Below are 27638 nucleotides of genomic sequence, written 5' to 3'. Positions count from 1 at the left end.
AAAATCCACTGACAGGAATATTTGTTTATGTTGAAACTTCCTGGCAGATTAAAACTGTTTGCCGGACCGAAACTCGAACTCGGGACCTTTGCCTTTCGCGGGCATGTGCTCTACCAACTGTGCTACCCAAGCACGACTCACGCCCCGTCCTCACAGCTTTACTTCTGCCAGTACCTCGTCTCCTACCTTCCAAACTTTACAGAAGCTCTCCTGCGAAACTTGCTGAACTAGCACTCCTGAAAGAAAGGATGTTGCGGAGACATGGCTTAGCCACAGCCTGGGGGATGTTTCTAGAATGAATTTTTCACTCTACAGCGGAGTGTGCGCTACTATGAAACTTCCTGGCACATTAAAACTATGTGCCGGATCGAGACTCGAATATTAAAGATGCTTTTTATGAAGACAGAGGAAAGAGGTGACGTAAAATTTGGTAATAACGGTAACAACCATATCCGTCAACCTTTTGACAAGATGCTTATACCTGTACCTTAATTCCAGTGCATCTCCATGGTTATGGAGCACAAACATAGTGAATTGTTAACCACGTTACTTCAACCTACGATGTTTTCTATGAGGTGTCGGCATACCAAGATGCACACCACAGTCACTATGTACGTCAATAGGTGCTTGCGTACCAAGATGCACACCATCACTACTAATGGACAATTGGAGTTGGAACTCGTACCTGATGTAGCTGCGGCAACTCAGGCAATTCGATGGTTAACTTAGTGTTCGGTTACTCTAAAACTATGGATTACAGAGGGCGGAATCACATGGCGAAACCTGGTGTTGTGCTACGTGAGGGAAAGAAACGGACTTTTGAGTGCATTCACAGACAGTTGCCAGTGCTTTGACCATTCTATCCAATTTTTTTCCCCTTCCTTTGAATATGGTACTGATAGATGCCAATTTTACCCGTGAAACAAATTTATAATGAAACATAAACTATGTTCTAATTTTTTGCCAATCATTACTGTTGTTGATGTTGTGGTCTTCAGTCCTGACTCTGGTTTGATGCAGCTCTCCATGCTACTCTTTCCTGTGCAAGCTTCTTCATCTCCCAGTACCTACTGCAACCTACATCCTTGTGAATTTGCTTAGTGTATTCATCTCTTGGTCTCCCTCTACGATTTTTACCTTCCACACTACCCTCCAATATTAAATTGGTGATCCCTTGATGCCTCAACACATGTCCTACCAACCGATCCCTTCCAATCATTACTATTAGAGATATAAATAACTTTTACTACCTTATGTACACTTCCAGTTTACTGACTCATATTATTTGTGTATTTTGATGTATACTCTTTTGAATATTCTCTTTGTTTGACTTAGGAAAACAAATTCTTATGACAGTATATGTATGTGCTTTGTTGAAAGAAACATTATATCATTAACTTATTTATTACTACACATATTTCTATAATCAAATTTTCTCCTTACGTCAAGTCCAAATGACTTAACGGCGTAGGAAAATTTTAAGGAAACCCAGTGGAGGGTTATGTAGGACATGTATATTTCTATTGTCTATTGTCAAACCACAATTTATGAAAGATGTTTATATTTTATTAATAGGATTAATTAGGAATAATTAACATTTGTCATTTTGGAAATAATTGTTTTAGTAGGGAATGTCTGCACCAAAGTATTGTTGGCGGTATAGACCGCACATTGATACAATTTTAAAATGGGCGGGAGAGACCGCGTACGGATACATTTTAAGAAAAGAGCGGGAAAGATCGCGCATTGATAATTTTTTCAATGGTAGCAGGGATTGTCTGCAACAGACAGAAAGCATTGTTGGCGAGAGAGACCGCACTTATAAACAGATGCACAAAGACATCAGCTAACTATTATCATAAGAGGAACTAATATTACAGATTTTATATATATATATATATATTGAGAAACTCAAGACTACTGAAGGTATGTTTGCGCAATGCTAGTTTTAAGATTATTGTAAAACAGTAAGTCCCATTAGAACGTTTGTAAAATCATTTCATTACCAACAGTAAATATTTGAAGAATCGTTTTCAGAATATAATTAATTTTTGCCAGCAATATTGCATTACTGATTATAATCCATCCCAAAAACCATCAACGTAAAACTTCGCAAAATTTTATTGTTATCAAGAAAAAGTTTAACTTTGAATCACGTAACTTCAAATTTATTAAAGAACAACGTCAGCTTTGCTATTAAAGAATAACATCAGCTTTGGTAATAAATACAGCCACTAAGTATGACAGCCCACCAGCATCAGAGTAAGTATATTCATGTCGCAGTTCGATGTAGCTGTCAGATGGCGATCCAGTAACAATAAAAAAGGTAAGGAACAGTTTTGGGTTATTGCAGGTAACGAATGAGGGCCACGACGACGACATATTCTGTGTTTTGTCAAAATAATCAGCAAATCACTTATAATAAGCAGCATTTAAATTTGTATGCGAAGGTTGCACTTATTATTATTAAGAAAGAGAATTAATTTCAAAGGGAAGATTTCATTTGTTATTATTAAGCAAGAGATAGAAATCCTAAGGGAAGGTTTCATAGGTAATTGTAGAAGGGAAGGTTGCGTAACAAAAGAGATATAGAGGAGACGGGAAGGTTTCAACTGAGGTTAATGAATTATGTTAAACGGAAGAGTCTGAAGTCAAAAAACGAAAACTGTAGTGTAGGGCGAAAACAACTGTGATTAGAGAAAACTATAGAATGGTTTTGGGGAAGGAAAATCCATTGTAGATGTGCAAGAAGGCTTAAAAATACTTTCGACATCAATCTGAATACGAATGGGGAATACAATATATTGGCATTAACTGTAAATACTAATGGTAAGTGGTCGTATGTTGGTACACCTGTAGGAAACAAAGGATCCGAGGACATTTACATTAAAGTATGTACGAAAAATCTGTCTATGAATCTCCGTTCCCGTTTCATCTGTCCTGCAGGGATGGGTAAACTGTACCAACATGCAGTGGACTTGTCATTGGAAATCTAGCAACTGAAAAGCCAAGTGCAGCATTTGAAAAAAAAAATACATTTGGCCACCATTCGTTCACTAAAGTGGTAAACCTACCCTATAAAGTATGTGGAAATCGATTAGTTCAACATAAATATTATACAGAATTTTTATATTAAAGTTAAGGAAAAACGACACAACTGTTTTCTGTATGTGACACAACAACAACAATATTGTGCAACAATATATCTTTTCTTCTTTGTTACCCTGCTAAAGATCCTAAAAAGTCTTCTGTCTACAATTCAGTAACCATCTTAGAGAGTTTAGAGAGTGATCTTGATATGCAATTTCCCTAACAACAGAACAAACTGGAAGCTAAGATTTATAACTGGAGAATGTATGGTGTGTTTGACCCGACACAGACAAACAGTATTTACGATGTCCTCCAAGCCAGAAGCTTCTATGTGGTGTAAACTAGTAGACGGTTAACGGAACATCTATTTTCTTGTGTTTCACAGTGCTCTTCAATGTACTAATATAACAACCAAAGCAGTAAATTAGTAGAAGAAAGCATTTCATGCAAATCCCGCTACAATATGCGTAAAGGTTGCCTTGTTACACCCGATTGGATGTGGGATATCTCAACAATATTACTATGCAGGAAATGAAAGATAAAAACTAAGCCTCCTAACTGCTCTTGCTACCTCAATCAGAACTACTATATGAAGTATTTTTGTCCTAAAATGTTCGTGTGTTTGGTTAACGGTCATGTTGAAAAGTAACCAAAGTTATGTTAAACATGGATACGTGCAGTGAATTTAACAGCTATCTAAGACGTGAATTCTCAGCAAGACGCAGTGTCAAGGCGAAACTACGATTTCTGCTACATCAAGGTGGTAATGCGACGGCAAGAAAAGCGAAAATTCAGCAAGGAAACTCTGGAAACTATCTGAAGAAAATATAAATATCCTGTCGCTATACTTTATAAAAATGGAAAGTCTGACATTGAAGTGGTTGCTCCGATGAATCAGCTGTCCGCAATATTGCAGCAGCTTCGTGTGTATGAATATTATGATACAAATACGGACTTAATGCAAGAGTTTGCTGTTTTTTTTAACAAAATGGAGAAGATCGATTACCAATTTGCCAAGTAAATTTTCTAGAGTAAGAAATTATTATAAGTTGTGTTCTGTCGGCCTATTGTTTTAATTTTTACCTGTAAACTATGTGGAAATTGTATACCCAGGTTCCAACGAAGTTCAAAAGTCCCACTAGAATATGAGGGAGCGTTACTATCGTAAAATTCCTTAGCAATATGTCTATGCAGGCTTCTTAAAAAGGATGGTTACGTTGAACATAAATGTGCTGGTCTCAGTATTGTGGACCAAGGATCTGAAAGCAGAGTTCAAAACTCAGTGAAAATCTACACTTAACGGTAATTCGTCCCCAAAGTGGTACGAATAAATTCTGCTTCAATATGAGTAGAACCCAGAAGACACGGAATACTTTAACAATATTACTATGCAGGAAAATAAAAGGCGCAATTAAAATGATCACATGCTCTCAGCTAGAAGAACGTTCGCTCGCCTGCTAGTAGTTCCCGCTGTCCAGACACAGCCGCCACAGGCGTTGCTCGAGATGGCATCCACCTGGATGTAGGTCCACGCTGTCCGAGTGCTGCTCTCAGAACACGTAGCTCGCCTCGACCTCCCTCAAAGTGAAGCTCGGGCCTGTGCCACTCTGCCGCTGTTGTGTGGTGGCATGCTGGCCACGTGTACCGTATGCCGGCCTCTCGTAGTGTAGCTCAGGCTCACTTTGGCACTGTGGTGGGGAGACCTCTTGGTCTCGCCGACACTACCTCGGTCCCTCTATCTCGGTAGGTGGAGCCGTTGCCAGGCGACTATGCCATCCCGCAACAGTGAGTGCAGTTTTCGTTTCAAAATGCGATGTTAACCACTACCCCCGTAACGTATCGTTTTGTTTCGTCTCCTGCATTTTGGACATTTGACAGGCACTGCCAATCTGTATCGTTATGTTTTAGACGTGATGCACAAAATTATGGAAACACGGTAAACACAACACGTTACCATGCCTACCTACTGTAGTGCTGGCGTTCGAAACAGCTTCCAGTCATTTCGCACTAAATACGACCCTATATGATTTTCAAGGGAATCTTATACCAGTTTTCCTGCAAAATAGCGGCAAGTTCAGGTAAGCGTGTTGGAAGTGATGACGCATCCTTCTGTCCAGACTACACCACAGAGCAACCTGCGGGCTTCACTAGCACCTGCATTTGTGTACAAGCATGTAGGCTACTTCTCATGGTGCTTTCATATTTTTGTCCAACCGCTGTATGAAATTTGTATTTTGCATTTATATCTGCTTCATCTAAGTTTTACAAGTCCCTCCAAAGCCTTGAACTGTACGCAAAGCGTCTTCCTTTCAAACCCGTTTACCTTCCCCCATCTCATCAAAATCATACCACTGTTTATTTCGTAGATCCAGTCGTTGTGGTGTGATGCCTTGGTACATCATTTCAACGTAAATGTTCTCAGGAAAGAAATGAAATTGATTTGTGATAATGAACACCAGGCCACCGTTCACTATATTTGTGCGTTAATACATCTGAGTTATCTGTTACACTAATAATCATTGATAATATTTTTATTGGGACCATTCAGTATTGTAAATACAGATAATCCACTCAGGTTTAGCTGTTGTGAACGTCACGTGAGTAGTGTAGAACTCCCAGGTGGAAGAAAGACTCGACGAATTTAACCCCAGCACACGAATAATAGGCATTATAAAACCCGTTTTTCTTTTATCCAGGCAACCTGGCCTATGACTGTATGTATGATAGTTGCAATGCAAACTACTCCATTACAAATGATGAGCCCTGTCTGGGATTGTATGTATGGTAGTTACGTTCGAAACATGCTCTCATTTGAACGTAGTGTAACGAGACAACAACTTCTTCTAGTAATAAAAATTTATGTCTGCAAATGTAATAAAAATTTCCAAACTGATGAGGCATAAGTTACCAAATTCGCTACAAATTTACGAAACTTAAATGCCATCAAAATATGTATTTCAACCACGTTTCTCTTCAACTTCGTCTTAGTTTTCATTTATGAATGATGCGCGGAGATGCACACAGCCAGTGTATAGCCATAGATGGTTAAGAACTTTTGACAACCGACATACCGTTCCGAGACATGTTATTACGATAAGTCATAAACGCGAAGATGCAGCACTGGTATATCTATTACGTATCAGTGTGTGGAAATGGCATCAAAACCCAGGAAAAAGGAGATTTGCACTTGTAAACTATATTCTCACATGGTGTTTGCTCGTTTGAGACTGTAGCATGGAATGTGGTCTTGAGTCATATTCGTTCATACTTAATAGCATGTAGAAGAAATCTTAAGACACTTAAAGCGCCTTTCAGGTTCTTGGTAATGTCAGATCCCATTTTCTGACGTCTCAATTCTTGTCCCACTCCGCGTGCACATTAACTTTCACTTCGGCACAGCGCTTGACCTGGGGGAGATGGGCCGACTGCGTTACAGGCCGAGAATAGGCGATACGCGGGGGCGGCGAGTCAGCTGCGGAGAGGAAGTCCTGAGGCGCGGGGGGCTGGGGGCGGCTACGGAGGGGAAATCGGGGGGGGGGGGGGGGCTGCTAGATGGCTGCAATGAGGGAGTCATGGGGGCGGGGGGCTGCTAGATGGCTGCAATGAGGGAGTCACGGGGCGGGGAACTGCTAGATGGCAGCAATGAGGGAGTCATGGGGGCGGGGGGCTGCTAGATGGCTGCAATGAGGAAGTCACGGGGGCGAGGGGCGGCGAGACGGCTGCAGTGGGGAAGGGGGGGGGGTGCGCCCGGCGCCAGACGCCGCCTTGTATATTGGCCGTGGCGCCTCGCGCTTTACTGCCGCTCGCTTCGGGCATTTCCAGAGCGCTGCAACCATTCCACTCTGCCTTCATAACGCACGTAAAACGTCTTTCGAGAGATTCCTCCTTCTAAGATACAATATGGTACTTTGTAGTAAGTTCATAACATTCTAGACGGCTCAAAATAAGATTTACACCACCCTCAGACCTTTCACAGTTCAAGTTCTTCCAACGGAAAGTTTTACTCTATACTCTCCATTGGAGAGTTTTCCTTCACCCTCTGTTGATCACAGGAAATCGGTACATACCTTTATAATGTGCACTGGAGGTGACAGAAAGCCTCGTTTCTGAATGCCCTGGTGTAGTGTGCACTACAAGTGTGAACTGTGAAAAGTGTGGAATGTGCACAGTTTTCAGTCTGTCAACGTGCTTTGAACGGCCATTTTGAGTTTAGATAGTGTGCAAATTGTCATTCTACAGCAAGAAGGGTTGTCAGTACAGAAAGTACTGCCGGACGAGTGTAGCTCAAAGCGAGACAACTGGAACATGAAACACGTATGTATTCAGTAGCAGCGATAGCGAGGCATGACAGAATCTCTGACCAGAGAGTTGTTTATCGTTGCTAGTCTGAGCTTGACCGCGCGAGAGTTCAGTTGCATGTAGGGAGTCGGTAGTCGCAGTTGCGAGTTGCGAAGCAGTTGTTGTTGTACGTAGCGAGTCGCGAGAGCATGTAGTTCGTTCGTGCCAGTAGCGCGCGGGAGACAGTCGGAGTTGTGTGTGAGGAGTCGGCGGGCGTCGACATGGGTCTCTGGTCAAGATTCGGGACGAGGTATATTTTTTAAATAAGGTAATGAAGCAGCATTGCGCACATGTGATAATGTAATGTATATTAACTTTAATTAATTTGTTCAAGCATTGCCCCAATTATAATTTTGTTCTCAAAACAATCCTTTTAAGAAAATAATCATTACAATTGAAACAATATTTCCTTTGCTATTCCTCCCAGAATCAATTTATCAGGTTGATCTTAACGTTAATTTTGTGGGGACTTAACATTTTTGCACATTTTATTATCATTGACTTTTATTACTGTGGGAAGCTAACATTTGGGTCTATTTGCAATTCTACTGAATTCTTTTCATTTTTGTATTTTTGTGGGAATGTTACACTAGGTTATATTCCCATCAACATTTAATTATTGTCATTTCAAAATATTGCGTGGAGGTTACACTTGGCGACATCCGGTCCAGGATCGTATTTCGTTGAGAATCTTCTGAGAAGTAGTCAGATATTTGCTCTTATTTACTTAATATAATTAGGATTTGGGGCAACGCTTTTACAAAGTTTATGACTTTCTTTCCTCAGATCATCGGCAATTCGTTGCTCTGTTGTATTTTTGTTTGTTGCTTTTTGCATTGTGCTTATTTCATTAGTGAATAATTGTGACTATTGTTAAAATGCCGCGAAAGACTGTGAATAGTGTATCGCGAAGTATAATGAATGAAATTACCGACTTAAACAACTTCACCAATAGGACTTGTGACACGCAGTGTAATGATGACAATCCTGCGTTCACTGACAATCAGTGCGTTCCAACTACTAATGATGATTTTTGTCTTAATGATGAACAAACGAACTCGGTTATGTCCTCTGTTGATTTGACGACAATCGATGACGCGGGGCGCTCTATTGTAGTGAGCGCTGCCCAGTTTAACACAACCGGTTTACTAAATTCACGTGACGAACAGACAAATTTGTCTAATGAAAATGAACAGGATACACAAAGCAGGACGGATTTATTTAATTTCGAAATAGTGACTGACAGTGTACATTTGACTGGCAAATCTTTTTGTAAATCTCAGAATAACCAAATGGTTACAGAAAGCGAGACAATTCCAGATCCACCATTAAACAGCACAGGAAATAGAAATGCTAATTTTGGCTTGGATCAAACGACGGCATTATTGTTACAAATTCTATAATCAAACAAACAACTTAGTGAACAGGTCAGACAACAGAATGAAAAACAAGACAGCCTTAAAGAAGATCTTAAACAACAACTTAGTGAAGAGAACGAACAGTTAAATGAAAAATTAGACAACAATTCCAGACAGCTTAGTGAACAAATTAGAGACGTTGCTGCGCAATGTCATGATACTAAGGAACAGTTGCGCGAGGAAATTGAGGCTTGTTCAAGAAAAAGTAGCGAAGAAATTAGGTCTGTTGCTCAGGAATTAAGGGAAATGCAAACAGCTGCAACAGAAACACTTAGAGACGAAATTAGCGGAGTGGCTAAACAATGCTCTGAAAAAGTTACACAATTACGCGACGAGTTTAAAGCAATGACAGCAGAACTTTCGCGGACAATGGATGCAAAGATAGACGCGAAATTCGAACAACAGAACACTCAAATTGACGAGCGCTTTAATCACTACATACAAAACAGTGATACGCGTTTCCGTCAATTTATTCAGGATCAAAATAAAGTAAAACGTCAAGTCATGGAAACAATCACTGCTCAGAGACAAGAAGACAAACGTAAAATGTTTGCGAAGGCAAAAACATACGTAGACAACAATATTGCTACAGTGTCCGACAAAATTAATACCATCGAACAGTTGAACGTGGAATTACATGATGAGATTTCTGATCTTAAATCAAAAACAGATACACACACAGTAGATATTCAAACAGTGACCGACAGACTCGAACAACTAGAACTAACACAGGATTCCGATGTCGTCAAAGCTGACGTTAAAAAACTGAATGAAACTACACGTAAATTGCAAAAAACAGATTAATGCCTCTGACACTAAAACCGATGATCAGGTAAAAATACTGACTGAAAAATGTGATGAATTGGCCAGTCGTATTGATGTTATCGAAAGTACTAATGACAATAAATCAGACGATACTGCACAGATTTCATTTAATCAAACACCTGAATTTCAAAATCTACAACAGACAATCAATGAGATCGATTCATCTAATAACACATTACGTAGAAAATTGTCAAGTTTACAGCAAGAGGTAACAGAAATAAAAAATGTTTCAGCGTTTAACACATCACAGCAGACGCCACTTTGTGAACATTTGTCAGACTCACGCAGCGCGTATAATATGGGTAATCTACAGAGAGTACGGGATTTAGATTCAGAACAGACACAAACAAATAGATTCTCTTACAATACAGAACCTGTTCCGTCATACAGAGACGATAATTTCGATTACAAACATTTTCTATCAGTGAGAAAATTTAAAGTGTTTAAAAATGACAGAACACAGATTCACCCACTGGATTGGATACAACAGTTTAGCTTTGCTTTTCCACCGACTTGGCCTGTAACGCACAAACTTGAATTTATTTGTAGTTTTTTGGAAGGCGAACCGGCAGCTCGTATGAGACCGATCGCGAGACAGTGCTATTCGGTAGAAGAGTTTCAGAATGCTTTTCTATCAGCGTATTGGTCGAAGACGACACAGCGCGGAATTAAAGATCAGTTAATTAGTTTACCAAATTATGAGAACTCCAATTTTCCCAGTGTGACTCAATTTTTTGAGCATATGGTCCAACAAAACCAGTACTTAAGTGAGCCATATAGTGAATCTGCACTCATTCAATTATGCATTTCTAAATTACCACGATCATTAAGAGTGTCACTTCTAACGGGTCAGCAAAAGGAAAATATTTCAGCGTTCAGAGATCTGTTACAGCTCTTGGAAGTACAACAATCTGATTATTCCTTCGTAAACAAAAATTTTTCATATAACAACCAAGGCCAGCAAACTTACAGTAATTACGATCAACCACGTAATTTCAATAGTAAAAGTAACAGACGCTTTAGGAATGACAACCACCATAACTTTAATAACAGACAAAATCCTAATTATCAATATCGTCAAAATTTTCAGCAACAGGAACCACATTTTAGTAACAATAGACGTTTTCCACCACAACAGCATGAATGTCAGCCGGTTAGCATACCTAACCAACAATGTAATGCACAAGGTCAACCTAACTTTAATGTTTCGCCGCGTGGACGTATAGTCCCTGGTACAACAAATAGTAAGGCACGGTAGCATAGGAACAATTACGTGCAGAAAACACAATACTTCAATTCCTATCGCAATGCACCGTATAGGAATGACTATCACGACAGACGTAGAAACAATGAGTACAATTATCAGCGTACGTATAATAACAGTCGGTCTTACGAACAGCAAAATCATCCGCAAGAACATATTCTCATGAATGAACCCGACAGTAGGTATCATCCAGAGCGTAGTACGTCTGGAAGAAGTAATAGAACAGTTCAAATAGTAGAAATGCCACAACATCCTCCAGAAAATAATAACACGTCAGATAGAATCTGACTAGATACTGTACAGGTCGCATCTTCCAGTAACACAAGCACTACTTTAGACACACAGAATATTGTTCACGAAAATGTAATTACTTTTGACGATATCAGAGACACTCTTTTGCAGGAAAGACCAATTGTTCAGAAATCCATTACACATCCTGTCATCGAAATTAAAATTGGTTCATCGAATTTTTCAGCAGTAATCGATTCTGGATCACCTATGTCTGTTATAAATGAGGAGACTTTCAACGAGTGTAACAAAGAGAATACCTATCCTACATTACCATTAGGCAAATCGAAAGTGAAAGGAGCAGTATCGAGTAAAGGAGTAGACGTTAAATTACAGACACATTTATCGTTTTGCATTGCAGGTCACACATTTCACTCAAATTTTTGGATTGTTCCTTTATTGACAACAGACGTTATTTTAGGTACGAATTTTCTGGTACAACACGACACAGTTATTGATTTTCAAAATTCCTATTTAATGCTAAAGGATGAAAATGTACAATTGGCTTTAGAATTTCAGCACTCTTTATCGGCAGAAGAAGAAACAATTAATTGTACAGAGGTCATTTCCGTATCATGTAACATAGACTGTAATTCCACATTGTTCACCGATACGTACGCACATAACTATAACACTCCAGACGAAGTTGACTACGACGTAATGCAGATGATTTCTGATAAAGTTAAACAGAGCAGTGCAAATACAGACGACGAACGAACGCAACTACACAAAATTCTTTTACAGAAAGCTCCAGTTTTTGACAATATTCCTGGTACTATGTCCGGATTTATGTATGAATTTCAAGTGAAACAGGACGATACATTTAAAGCTAAACATTATCCCATTCCATATATCCACCGAGAACAAGTTAGAAAAGAGTTACAAGATAAGCTCGACCAAGGAATTATTGAACCGGCAGTTAGTCCGTACATAAACCCGCTACATATTGTTAAGAAAAAAGATGGCTCACTTCGCCTCGTACTTGATTCATGTCACATCAATGACATAATTATTAATGAAACAGATCGACCTCAGACACTAGAGGAACTTTTACAGAAATTTCATGGTACTGCCATTTATTCCACACTAGATTCGAAATCGGGATTTTGGCAAATTCAACTTCATCCGAATTGCAGAAAGTATACAGCTTTTCTCTGTTTTGGCGACTGTTATCAATTTTGCAAATTACCATTCGGCTTAACTATTTCTTCAGTAGCTTTTATTCGCGGTTTGAACACAATACTTCCGACAGAACTTAAAGATAGAATTACGACGTACGTAGATGACATTCTTACTGCAGAAGCTAACTGGTCTGAACACAATGTGATTTTAGAACGACTGTTGCAAACTTTTCGTGCACAAAGACTCAGTTAATCTCAGTAAATCGCACTTTGGCAAAACTTCTATAAAATTTCTTGGACACGTAATTTCAGCAGAAGGCATTGCGCCTGATCCGGAAAAACTTCAAGCTCTACGTGACATTACTATTCCTACAACGAAGAAGCAATTACGCAGCTTTTTGGGCTTAATTAACTTTTTTCGTAAATTTATTCATCACTCTGCTTTAGACACACACCTAGATTATGTCAATTGACAGGTACAAACACTATTTGGTCCTGGGATAAGCAAGCACATTCTGAATTCATGAACCTGAAACATGCTTTGTTGAATGCACCACTTTTATCGCACCCAGATCTTACCAGAAATTTTTCCATTGCCACCGACAGTTCCAACACCGCTTTAGGGGTACATATTTTTCAGGAAATAGAAGAAAATGGCTCAACAGTAATTAAAAACATCGCATTTGCAAGTCGCATTCTGTCGCCTGCTGAACGAAATTACTCCGTTACGGAATTGGAAACATTTTGTGTTGTATGGGCTTTTACGAGATTTCGGCACTTTCTTTATGGCAGACATACCACCGTCTACACAGATCACAGAGCGATACAATTTTTACTTTCAGCTAAATTCACACACGACAGATTAAGCAGATGGAAACTTTACTTACAGGAATTTAATTTTACAATTGTTCACATTCCCGGCACACAAAATATTATAGCAGACGCACTATCTCGTTCTCTCAGCAACAATCAGCAAGACATCGCAACCAACTTCTGCAAAGCAAATTTCAGCGTGATGTACATCCAACAAGTTGTATTTGAAAATTTTATTTCGTCGTCATTACAGGACATAGCAAAAGAGCAAAATAAAGACAACGTGTGGATAGAAATTAAACACCTTTGGCAAAATAAGAATAATGTTACGATTAGAAACCATTACACTGTACGCAATGACATTCTGTTTCGCCGCTCTCATCCTGACAGCAACAATTGGTTATTATGCATTCCTGATGAATTGGTTAACAAATTGATCTGGTATACTCATTTAAGTTACGCACATTACGGAGCCAGAAAATGTTTTCTTATACTGAGACAGAACTGTTATTTTACCAACATGGAGAAACGTATACGACGAGTTTTAGCGTCATGTAAAATTTGCCAGAAAGCTAAATCAGATACGACTTCACATATTCCTCCATTATATCCCATTGTACCTGTTAAATTAAGACACATGGCCGCTGTAGACATTTTTGGTCCGAGTCCCAGAACTAATAGAGGTTTTTGCTACATCTTTGTCGCTGTTGAACTCACTTCAAAATTTGTTACTTTCACTCCGTTACGCAAAGCTACTGCTAAAACTGTTTCGAAAGCATTTGTAAAACATTTTCTATTTCATGTAGGGCATGTGATGAAAATAATTTCTGACAATGGTTCACAATTTCGTTCTGCTATATGGACACGCATGTTACGAGCTAGAAACATTTCAAATGTTCAAATGGCTCCGAGCACTATGGGACTCAACTGCTGAGGTCATTAGTCCCCTAGAACTTAGAACTAGTTAAACCTAACTAACCTAAGGACATCACAAACATCCATGCCCGAGGCAGGATTCGAACCTGCGACCGTAGCGGTCTTGCGGTTCCAGACTGCAGCGCCTTTAACCGCACGGCCACTTCGGCCGGCTAGAAACATTTCTCCGATCTATATATCCAAGTACCATGCTTCTTCGAACCCCTGTGAACGATTAATGAAAGAAATTGGTAAACTGTGTAGAATATACTGCCACAAAAGACATATTGATTGGGACACACACATACTCTCATTCCAAGATGTAATTAATTCCATTCCAAATGAATCCACTATGCTATCTCCGTGTGTTATATTGAAAACCGTTGAACCACCAAACAAAATTACAGAATAAGTAAATTTCCCTACATCTCGTCGATTACGACACCACGAAATAATTGACATTGCGCTGAACAACATCAAACGTGCCGCAGAGCGCCGGAGAAGATAGCAAAAACAGGTTTGTACACGCCGAGACTTTGGCATTGGACAGAAGATATTAGTACGTACACACTATTTATCCAGCAGAATAAAAGGTAAGTGCAGTAAATTTGAACTTCTACACGCAGGTCCATATCGGATTCGCAGCATTCCTCACCCCAATGTTGTACACGTCGAAACTCTGAGAACCAAAAAAAGTAAAGGCAACCACCATGTCTTTAACATTAAACCCTTTATTGAATGAAGACACTTTATGATTTAACATGCTATGATGCCATTTACACATTTTATGACTATTTCTGCAATTATATTCACATGACTACTTATTGATGATTATCGTATTTTTCTTGGCAAGTGCCCGGCAAGGTAAGGTTAGCAGGTCGCTTTTCTTGTCGTTACACATCAGACCGTGCACATTTTCCATCATTTTTTTTATGTATGTACGATTGTTTTCATGTTTTGTTGGTATGCACTATGAAATGTTAAGATATAGCAAACACCAGTTGACTTTGACATTTTTTGCCCTATGATATCTCAACATCGTGACTGTTTTACATTTTTTTTTTTTTTTTTTCCTGCTGCATTGTGATATTCTGTGTACACTTTTTGCCTCTAAACACTGCCTATGTCTTTGACATATTACGTTTTCTGTCATGGTATGCTGTATGCTCAAATTATGTTACCATAAACCAGTCATTATTTAGTGAGTATATGATGTAAATGCACGAGATTAATCTTTATTCATCATTTTCAGAAAGAAATAACGTGTAAAGGAAATAACTTAAACAGAAATGGGAATTTCACCTACGGAATAAACGAAAGAAGATGCAAAAACCTTGTGAGGAAGAGTAAATGGATCAGAATTAACAAGCATTAACAAGAATATACTATACACATCGTAGAATAGCAGTCTTAACTAATTTTTTCTTTCAGAATAAAGGCGATTGATGCAGGCTGTCAGACAGAACTACACATCTTAGTTTTAGTGATGAAATATGCTAGAGATAAGGAATAGTTATGTAATGAGTAATGAAGTGATTTTTTGCAGATGATAATGAATGCTGATGAATAATGATGAAGAATATGCCACTATGGATAATGAAGTTTTTCTTTACAGGTGATGATAATAATGGAGTTATGATAATATAAGTAATGAAGTGATGGATAATGAAGTTTTTTTTTCTTTATAGATGAGGATATTGTTGAAGTTATGTATTTATGCTATGTAGTTATTTAAGTATTTGTTGCAGTTCGCTTTGACAGCAGGTGTTATATTGCATAGTATAATGACGGAAGGTTTTGGAAAGGACAGCTATGGAACACATTTTTATATACATTGCACTACCTGTTAATTCGAAGTTCACTACTTTTCAGCATAAAATGCATTTCTTCTTTCAGCTTAATAATCCATTTTATTATATATTTTTGCAGGAGAAATTATTTATGAAATTAATGTGCTACAAGCAGTTGTTCATTAAATATATGTCATCTATGAATGTGATTACATATACTCTACTTGTTTCATAATCTTGCTACAGCTGACTTATGACGAATGACGTTAGACATTTTCATTTACACCAACAACCAAGAAGCAAATGTTTCTCTCTTGCTTTCCCCTATAATTACCCAACGCAATGCATTGCTAACAAAAAAAATGTATTACCAGTCCCAAATAATGATACCAGTTTAAGAGAGTTCTGAGTAATGCTGATCAGCTGTGAATAATATGTCACCTGAAAAATGAGTAGTACTATTTACTATATAGAGATAACCAATGCTTTGTAACTAAAAAGAATGCTACTAATAATGCTTTGTAACTAGGAAAAGAATGCTACTAATTATGCTTTGTAAATAGAAAATGAATGCTATTCATTATGCTTTGTAACTAGAGAATGAATGCTATTCATTATGCTTTGTAACTGGGAAAAGAATGCGATTATTTAATAATGCTTTGTAACGAGGAAAAGAAGGCTACTGATTATTACTATATTGAAATGACAAATGATTAATAATGCTTTGTAACTAGAAAATGAATGCTATTCATTATGCTTTGTAACTAGAGAATGAAAGCTATTTATTATGCTTTGTAACTGAGAAAAGAATGCGATTATTTAATGCTTTGTAACTAGGAAAAGAATGCTACTAATTATGTTTTGTAACTAGAAAATGAATGCTATTCATTATGCTTTGTAACTGGGAAAAGAATGCGATTATTTAATGCTTTGTAACTAGGAAAAGAATGCTACTAATTATGCTTTGTAACTAGAAAATGAATGCTATTCATTATGCTTTGTAACTGAGAAAAGAATGCGATTATTTAATGCTTTGTAACTAGGAAAAGAATGCAACTAATTATGCTTTGTAACTAGAAAATGAATGCTATTCATTATGCTTTGTAACTGAGAAAAGAATGCGATTATTTAGTAATGCTTTGTAATTAGGAAAAGAAGGCTACTGATTATTACTATATTGAAATGACAAATGACTAATTAATAATGTTTTGTAACTGGAAAATGAATGCTACTAATTAATAATGCTTTGTAACTGAGAAATGATGACTGTATTGGGATGACCAATGATTGAGTATCAACATTATTATTGACTACCTCCTGTTTTAAGTAATGACTTCTGATGATTTGTAATTAGAGAATGGGTGCAAATATTCTATGTAAAACAATTAATGAACATTTTTCTGTAATACTACATACATGGTACAGAAATTTTCAATAACTGGGCTATGAGTGCCGCAAACTACTAATGTAATTCCTAATGAAGACTAGTATGTAACTTAATGTCCTTCACCTTCTGACCTCACTACCCTGAATTACTGCAATATCCATTTGTCCCGTACATCCTCCTGATCATGGAGCACTATATTTGGTTTTTGCACTAATTCTACATTCGTGTGCCTTGTAAGAGCGTGGTGTTGACACGACATGCTGTCCACCACCGTGAGCGTTGGAGACGTTATTATGGTCCCACTGTTTGGTGTACCTAATGTACTGCCAAAATGAAAACATGGAATATTACTACGACATTTCAGTGTCTTGGCTACGCTGATAAATACTTCTGGGAAAAGAACTTCAAATTGTCTCACTTGGTGTTGTACTTCTGTGGAAAGATATGGACTTCCAGTGCAGCTGCGTGCAACCTAAAGTGCTACAACCATGATGCAATCCTTCCCTTTCCTATCCTAATTCTTGTAACATAGTGAAAATCATTTTTTTGCTAATATCATTTATATTCATGGCCTATACATTTTTTTCGATTTGCTGAACTGCTGTACATGTGCACTTATGTCACTTATCAACATGATTTTTTGCCATTATGTTTATTTGTTGTGAAAATGCTAAAGAGTTTTTCAGTGCATGTGCACTTATGTCATTTCTTTTGTACTCACATTTTGTCATTGTCTAATATGTTTTGTACTTGATGCATGTGCACCATATTTCCTTCCTGTTTTATATCTGTATATATGCTGTAATTGTAAAGTTAATTCGTTACGAAAAAATTTGTTCCTCATGGCAAGTCCAAATGACTCACCATCGCTGCCAAATTTTTGCCCCCCCCCCCCCCAGTGGAGGGTTATGAAACACGTATGTATTCAGTAGCAGCGATGGCGAGGCATGACAGAATCTCTGACCAGAGAGTTGTTTATCGTTGCTAGTCTGAGCTTGACCGCGCGAGAGTTCAGTTGCATGTAGGGAGTCGGTAGTTGCAGTTGCGAGTTGCGAAGCAGTTGTTGTTGTACGTAGCGAGTCGCGAGAGCATGTAGTTCGTTCGTGCCAGTAGCGCGCGAGAGACAGTCGGAGTTGTGTGTAAGGAGTCGGCGGGCGTCGACATGGGTCTCTGGTCAAGATTCGGGACGAGGTATATTTTTTAAATAAGGTAATGAAGCAGCATTGCGCACATGTGATAATGTAATGTATATTAACTTTAATTAATTTGTTCAAGCATTGCCCCAATTATAATTTTGTTCTCAAAACAATCTTTTTAAGAAAATAATCATTACAATTGAACAGCAAATAAACAATTTTTTCAGCCTTCAGTTGCAAGGTAATTTTACTCGTTTACCTAGGTTTCGATTCCAGTAATGGAATCTTCTTCAGAACAAAAAATTATTATTAAGTTATTTTGTGAGCCAAACACTGGCCATGTCACAGATTAAAAATTGGTTATATTCCCATCAACATTTAATTATTGTCATTTCAAAATTTTGCGGGGAGGTTGCAAACATTCAACTGCTTTCATGAGACTCGGAACACTGAAGATATGCCTAGCAGTGGTCTCCCTTAGTCAACATCAAGATGACCACTACCTTTAAATTACACTTCGTAAGTACGACTAGGAGAAATCAAAACACTGTGCTCTAACTTTTTTTAGGTTGCCATCACCACACGGTGATGAATTTAGCCAATAGGCGACATTTGTGGCATAAGGAATAAACCCTCCAGCTGCGTGGTGCTTGGAGACCGTAAGGAAGGGAACAGCCGGAATGGGACGTGGATGACGTTGTTTCCAGCGACGAGTACAGGACTATCCGACCGTCACTGCAGAGTCTCTCATCCTAACGATGCAGTTCTGAGCACCCAGCAGGGGCGAGGAGGGTCACCAGTATTCTCCGGCGCCATCACGTGTGGATGTCGAACACCTTTCTTGACTAATGAGGGTAATGTGACAGTTGTGCAGCATGAGAACAGCATTTTCTATCGTATTGTCCCGCTCTGCATTCAACATTTCGGTGATGGACTCGTCGTTAGGTAACAGGTGAGTGTATCTTGTCCGCCTGACTCTAGGGGCTACAATCATCTGATTCCAATTTCTGATGACGTGTCCTGATACAGAACCCTTGGGGCCAGTTGCAGATCGTGTTTCGTTGTACGATCACACGTCTACACCAGATAACCCCAGGAACACCGTACTCGAAGAGTGATAGAGGCTCGAGCACTTACTGAAAGATCAAATGGTGTTACAAGACACAGGACCCAAAAACGCGTTATTGATGTTAATGAGCAGCAATTCTCATTTTAAAGGTAAGCTTTTTCCAAAAGGGTGCCTTTATTTTGGTTGTTTTCTTGTTCATATTTCACGTTAAAATTATATGTTTAGTTTTTCTTTGATTCACTGCTGTCCATGAATTTAAAACCAAACACGTTCAAGATCTTTTCTTGAGCAATGTCGTGTAATTTCCACAAAAAACGTTCACAAATGTTCCAACTACAAGGTATTCTTCCCTTTTTCGACTGTGTAGATGCACCTTGTTTTCTGGTCATCGAGTTTTCATATATTTAAAACTACTTGAGGATTGCAGCAGTCACGTAACGGCCTATGAAATGAAAAACTAGACAGAGGAAAAAAGTAAGCAAACTGTACTATTCTTTCAAAAGTACTCGCCGTAACTATTGATACAGCTCTACCCCGTGAGACAAGACGATTGATGCCTTCAGAGGAAAATGTTTGCTTTTGCCTGCGGAAGCATTTTGTGTTTTGACACTTTTATTATTTACGATTGTTTCTCTCGTGGCCTTGGCTGTCTACCGGGTAGAGCGCTAGTCTCCCACCCCGGATTCCGTGATTTAGATTCCAGATAGGGGCGGCGACATTTCCTCGTTCGAGCCCCTCCAGTAGAGGCCCAGCTGCACTCAGCTCACCGGACACATTTGCCGTGCTTTGAGCCGGCAGGCACTCGACTCGCGCGCTCCTAGCGCAGCGGTGGTCGGAAGGCAGGGCCAGAAGCCCGTTTACAGGTTGACTGCTGCACTCTTTGTCTTTTCTGTCGTCTCTCTTATCAAGCTTTTGAAGTATCTTCTCACATATGCTCGACGACTTGTCTGAGGAGCTTCGTTACCTCACATATTCTGCCACTCTTTTCTGATGACTGCCGGCCGTTGTGAGCGAGCGGTTCTTGGCGCTTCAGTCCGGAACCGCGCTGCCACTACGGTAGCTGGTTCGAATCTGCATCGGGTTTGGATGTGTGTGAGCTCCTTAGGTTAGTTAGGTTTACGCGGTTCTAAGTCTAGGGGACTGATACCCTCAGATGTTATGTCCCATGGTGCTCAGAGTCATTTGAACCATTTTTATTCTTATGACTATTTCCTTGAAACTCTCACTTGCCCCTTAGCAGTTGTGGCGCACTATTTGTGATTTACTTTTCTTTCGCTTTCACCTCACCAGAAACATATTTTGCCGATATTATTAGTGTCTCTGTAGAATAACTGCCAGTTCAGACTATATCAGTACAGTCGTCATTTTCCAAGGTTCTGAAAGTGGTCCATAGTGTAATCTGGTATATCTGCCTGTTCTTGAACGAATTTCTGACCTTCTGCCTGGCGAGTATCACTATCTAATACTATATTTATTTTCAATCAAAATCTTACGATAAAACAAATTCGGAAGTGGTTTAAGTCGGTTCTAAAGCAAACAAAATATGTATTTCTTCTGCTAACAAACACGCAGTTCCTTTGTTCTTCGAGTTTAAATATGCAGTTTTTCTCCCGAGAACTGAAGTAAGAATCCTCAAGAAGTTTATTGCCTGATAAAACGTAGTGATCAAAATAAATGTTGCATATTGCCGAAACATTGATATTCAACACTTGGATGCAGAAATAGCTCACAATATCAATACACTGGTTAGTTTGTAATGTCATTCTAGCTGAAACAGTCAACGCATTATGTGTAGTCTGTGACAACCGTGTCACCTGTGAACATTGCAGAACTTGTGGTGTGTGTCATTAGGAGAACTGTGTTGCTTCGGGCAGCATTAGTCTACGATCAGAGGATACGTACAGTCACTGTACTGGAGCAGGGAATCAGCAGCAGCAAATGTCGCTGTGAGTCGAAGTGATGTCTCTAGAATCTGGAATAAGCGACAGGATCAGTTGAGGAAGGACGGATGTCTGCGTACAACAGTAAGCAGAAACCCTCAACAAAATGCTTACAGCGACAGTTCCCGACATCTGTAGGAGTCAACACAAACGATACGAAGTAGGTCCTATGAGCAGGGATTGTGTGCCAGGAGATCTCTCGAGGCTCCTCCTCTAAACGGTTTCGGAGGGTGGCTCGTGTCCCACGCGCACGAAACCAGTCTTTGTGTATTAGGCAGCAGTTCTCTGGTGAGATCCGTATCAGCCTTCACGCTGACACCACCGATATTCGTGTGTGGAGGAAACGAGGACAACGTCTGCGCTCCAGTCAGTCTTATACAGGCGGTTAAGTGACGTTTTGCGATGGAATCGTGTATGGCCACAGAACAGCCCTTGTGCCGATACCTGGGGGGATGACCCGTGTGAAGTACAGGGACGACATTCCAGTAACTCTTCTGGCGCCAATTGGTCAACATGTGGGGGCGGCATTCACTCTGATCCAAGGCCCCATCTTCACACTTTTGAAGACGTTCTAAGTGGGGCAGAGTCTGAGGGAACTACCTCCATATTCTCCAGATGTCAACTGCATTGAGGAAGCATCGGCCATGCTAAAACGAGCGGATTGTAATCGTACGCCTAACCGCGCTCAATAGTGTCTCCGAATGCGAACAGGGCCAGCTGGTTCATAGGCAAAGAGTTAAGCAACATGGCAGTGACAACAAAATGTAGTGCTTGCAGTGGAATCATCTGTAAATATTTTTTAATCAAGTGGAAATGTGCTTATCGTCTTACCTTTTGTCTTCTTACGACCTACCTGAGAGAAGAAAATCAGTTTCGTATCCTGTTATGGTAAGTATTTACAATAAAGCAATACGCAACGTTTATTTTGACCAGTGCATAATCTGTTCCTTTTTAATAAAACACACGAGCTAATCTTAATTTTACCTTCTTTGTCTTCTTCGCGCTTCTAATGTCATTGCCGTACTCCGTTCCGCCGCACACGGCGCTTCTTGTCGGCGCACTGAGCCGCTGCCTGTCACGTGGTTCGCAGGCAACCCACGCCTTCCACCTAGGAACTCGAAACAGCCCGGGCCAGAGCGCCGGCGACTTCCGCCTCCACTCCAGCCCTCACTGCACAGTCAGTCGTTCTAATTTTCACTTAAAGTATGTGTAGTCGAGATAGTTCCAAACTTTGACTCACCACCACGTCTGTAATGCGAGTTTCTGAGTAGCCATCCTTATTTGTTCAAGAAAAAACGATGCTTTAATGATGTTAGTCTAAAATTGCTAACGGCTGTACGGCATCGTCAGATATATACACCGTAATTTACGCAGATTGCTTCAATTCTCTTTCGACAGCTAATTAATCAGGGAATGATGCTCTAAACAGTATTACCGCTCATTCCCAAAACATTCCCTCTTCTGCCATTATAGTAAAGCCAACTTCGGAAGAATAAAGGCTTTTAGACTGAGTGGCAATTATACTCGCTCGTGTACGATGCTGATGAGTGTGAGTTATTTTTCTCAACTGTATAAGAAAATTCGCCTGTATACGGGTAACAGCTAGAGGTACTTTTTTCCTATGGGAGTAGATGTAAACTAAAGGAAGGTAACAGAAAAATTCCACACATTTTAAAATATTATTTATCCACAACTACTACTCAAAAGTACGCAGTAATAGAAGATTTTCTTGCAACGTCTATTTGAGAACATAATTTGTCCAGGATGTATACAAAAACACGAAAGCTATGACGTCCTCTCTTCATTAATATTCGGAGTCTTGTTTTTCTGTATACGCTACCTGTAGGCTTGGTACACACACACACATGTTCAGACCGCAATCCTCTACGACACGTGGAACGGCCTGCAGAGCGCGTTATCGGTGTTTAGTGATCCTACCAGGCCGGTTACGTTTTACGAGTCGCGGGAACAGCGTCACATGTGGAGTGATCGTTGTGAAGGACGTAGTGATATCGTTTGCTCGTGAACGACTGCGCTAACGGCACCTCACAGAATCTGAAAGGGTCACCATTTGACCGGCTGGTCGGATCGCGCAGTATCCACATTTGTGGCGCATTCGGAACTGACAGCGGCCCAGTGCGGGCCTGCACGGGACTCTGAGAGAAGGCAGACTTACTCGTCGGCAAAGTTCCACTCGATCGCGTCTGGCCGCCACAAGATAGGATCACCGTACTGTGCAGGAACCACATCGTGACCCCTCTACATCTGCACACGCCATCCCGCACTAAGTGAGGGACTGCCCGTAGCATTCTGCGTCACCCGGCACCACTGGTCGGAGATAGCACCAGCCGTTACACGCGTAGGCTGGCTCCACCACAACACAGGGGGCTGCATCTGGAGTGTCGCCACGACGGGGAAGCGTAGAGTGGCGACAAATCGCGCCGCACTGTGTTCGACGATGAGTCGAGGTTCTGCACCATCGTCGGCGAGTACGGTGGCGCTCTTGGCTTTCGTCTTTTGTTTAGGAGGGTGGGAAGGGGGCGGGAGGGGGTGGGGGGCGGCACAGTGGTGTCACGGTGCGGGGAGACATCGCGTGTAGCTCCGTGTCGCGGCTACCGTTGACTGAGGACACTCTGACGCGCAAGGACACGTCACGGTCATCCTGTGGATCATAATCAGTTATTTTGCTCTCCAAATAGCAAAACTCAATTACTACTTTACGTGTCTCGTTTCATAATTAATTCCCTCAGCGTCATTTGATTTAATCTTACTATACACCTTATCCTTGTTTTGTTTTTGTCGATATTTATAATGCCACTGGCAAATCTCAAACATTTTATTTCTTCTCCCTGAACATTAACTCCCACTTCAAATTTTCCTTTGGTTTCCTATATATACCTGCCATCTGACATTAACCTGGTGCAATTTTTAACTTGTTGTTGCTCGTCAAGGCACAGAATGCGTCTCTATGAACTGCCCGTGTCGTGCTGCGTGCTGAGGTATTCCTGTGGCCAGCGAAATCACTAGACCCGTCCCTGATACAAACAGAACGAGCACGTAACCGTCTCTGACGTGATCTCCGCTCCAGCACCTACCGCTATCTAGGATGTCGTCAGCTTGCCACAGGTTCTTTGTAAATTTGTCTCCATTTTGCAATGCCTGCAGTAACGTCACATGTTCTCTTAAACCGTCAAGTTCACCCATTGTGGGCGCTTCGCTTTCTCTGTCAGGCAGTGTACTCTGTCCACACTCGCAACACGTGACTGCGTCGTCGCCGAGGCTCTTCTAATCTGCGTGTGTATCTAACAGCAGGAAAGCGCTAAAGGAAAGATCGCTTAAATAGCCGGCCGTCGCTGCCATCAGATAAGCTTGCTGCAAATTCAAACGTCGTAGCCTTTTAGCCGCGTTCTTCTTGGCAAATTTTAAGCGTGGTCCGTCACGAAACATTTCTGGCTGCGCTGGCCCACGATGACTGCTCACTCAGTCAGGATTTGCTGCCCCTCTTAGTACATACCGATAGACGAATATCGCCCTTGTCCATTTTACGAACGCTCTATCGCGGAGCCACTACAAATTGGCTTTAAAAATCATTTCTTTGTAACGCAAAACAAACCAACAGTGGGCGTCGCATGAAAGAGGTAGCGAGCTCTATCTGTTTGCGCCGACTCCATGTACAGCACACAGCAAAGTTTAACTGCAAACATCCGCCGATACGCGAGCGGGAACGCGCCTTACGGCCCTCGTCCGTCGCATAGCCACTCGTCTCATTCTCACTTACACCTACAGTAATGAGATACTCATTTGTATTCCTCTTGGTGCCTCTTTTCGATATCACACAAAATAGCTACCGTACGGGGGACTATCGGAATCACACATAGTTAGGCTGCAGGATTTGCCTGCCAAGGAGTGACTTCAAAATACATATCATTACTTCCCATTGCGCTGCGTGTAATCGAAGTACTTCGTACAGTGGCCTGATTTCTGTTATGAGTTCAGTGCCTCCAAATGATATTATCACAAAATTCACTCTGCTTTCTTCGCTGGTAATCTGTTAATTTTAATTCTTCAGCTTCCGTCCGACCGTGTGAGACATGGAATGAGGCTCTATATCATCCAAAGAAAGAACTGATAAGAAAATTTAAAAAACTATAACACAAAAGCATTTACAGTAGCATTTGCGACAAGTAACACGTCATGGAGACCACTTGTAACTGTGAAGTACGCCTATCTGTACAGAGCAGTCGGAGTGCGATGCAACGAAGCTTATCAATTCATATTTGAAAGTCTTTGTTTTGTCACGCAAAATTTTTAGTTCTGCTATTAGTTTACTGAAAATGAAGCCTGCAGAAAAGCGGAGACCCTTCTGTGCTATGGTTAAAGATGTGTCATGCAAGTGTGAGTTTGTGCGAACTGTCCAGAAGTAAGAAACGGGATTCCTCAGTCCTTCTGAGATTATCTGCAAGGGGAAATATGGAAACACAAAGAGAAATTGATGCTCGAACATAATCAATATCTAGCAAGTAGCTTTCGTAGTCACAACAGTATTCTCTGTAGCTCTGATTGCGTGATGTCGGAGCTCAGTGAATTCGAACGTGGGCGTATTTTTGGCGCTCGTATGGTGGGTGTACTGTTAGATAGGGCAGCTTGGCTGTGGAAGTGGAAGGGTGGCCCACAACATAGACAACAGTATTCACAATTACAAGCACCCAAGCTTTAATGATCTTGCAGCAATAAAGGCTCTTAACAAATCTCAATTAAGCAAGGACATAAACTTGGTTACAAACATATGTTAACCTTCAACCAATGAATAACACCAATAAAAAATTACCAATCAATAAAACGTAGATAAAGGACTGCTTTACAAGAATGCTTAAATTAAATAAAATCATGAAAGCTAAGTTACAAATTTTATGTTAAGGTTCAACAGGTGAATAACCCCAATAAAGAATTCTCATTTAAATAAAACACAGATAGGAAAATGCCTTACCAAAATGCTCGGATTGTGTAAAATCATGAAAAGCTCAGTTACAACTTTTCTCACAAACTACTTAGGCATTCACTACAAATAAACAAATTTGATCTGTTTAATCAGAAGGTAACTGCCAAGTCCAAGCGACCGAAGCCACTCAGAGCGGACGACCGCCCCAAAGTTGGTCATCAACCGACACCGTCACGGCCCAGTGGCCACCGTGCTAAAACAGACTAACGTTTCGGTAAGCGACCGACACAACACAGGAGTAACAGTGACAAAGTCGGCGTACGCCTTACGAAACACGGCACACCCTGAAGCGGGAGCAGCCACAGCTGACTAGCGGCCATACAACCGCGAGCAAACGAATCTCACGCCGCCCGTACTGACGCGGGAAATGATAGCGAGCGATAAGACGCCACGCGCAAAGCAGCAACCGTGCCTACCCCTCGACCACAGAATGTGCCCTGTCTCCTTGTCTATGGTAATACAATTTATAGCACACAAGAAACGATTTAATAATGGCATTAGTTCAACGCAAGATCAGTTAACAGTTAGGTCCAGTAAAGATTTACCCACGGATTTACCTTCAAACCAACTTCCGGACCACAGGCGGAAATTAGTAAACTTGGCATAAGTTTTCACCAGACCGATAAACAAGAAATAAAATTACACAGTAGCCAAAATACAGTCACAATACGCAAGCCCTTCAAGACCTTGCTATCTTACAGTTATCATTAACGGCGAAACATTCACAAATGAATGACAATAAATTCACCATTGAAAGCAAAAAACACACCACAAAGGTTAAATTAATTAATTTGCAGATGAGCCAGTCACTGAAAGCTCAGTTTCATAAGATTAGCGCTAACCTCACTCGGCAGCAATACATTTGTGTGCATGATAACTAGGTTGCCCAAACAGGACTCCAAACCCAAAACAGGTCACACGTTAGCTGTCTTGTTCTCGGATACTAGGCACCACCGGACTAAGACAATCTCGACGAAAAAAATCTCTGAAATTACAGCTGGCCGGCCGTTGTGGCCGTGCGGTTCTAAGCGCTTCAGTTTGGAACCGCGTGTCCGCTACGGTCGCAGGTTCGAATCCTGCCTCGGGCATGGATGTGTGTGATGTCCTTAGGTTAGTTAGGTTTAAGTAGTTCTAAGTCCTAGGGGACTGATGACCTCAGAAGTTAAGTCCCATAGTGCTCAGAGCCATTTGAACCATTTTTTGAATTACAGCTGCCTGCAGCAAAACAAATGAGTCAGGGTGAAT

The sequence above is a fragment of the Schistocerca nitens genome, chromosome 4 (assembly GCF_023898315.1).
Source record: "Schistocerca nitens isolate TAMUIC-IGC-003100 chromosome 4, iqSchNite1.1, whole genome shotgun sequence".
In the NCBI taxonomy this organism is placed as follows: domain Eukaryota; kingdom Metazoa; phylum Arthropoda; class Insecta; order Orthoptera; family Acrididae; genus Schistocerca; species Schistocerca nitens.
This window is presented reverse-complemented; position numbering follows the sequence as displayed.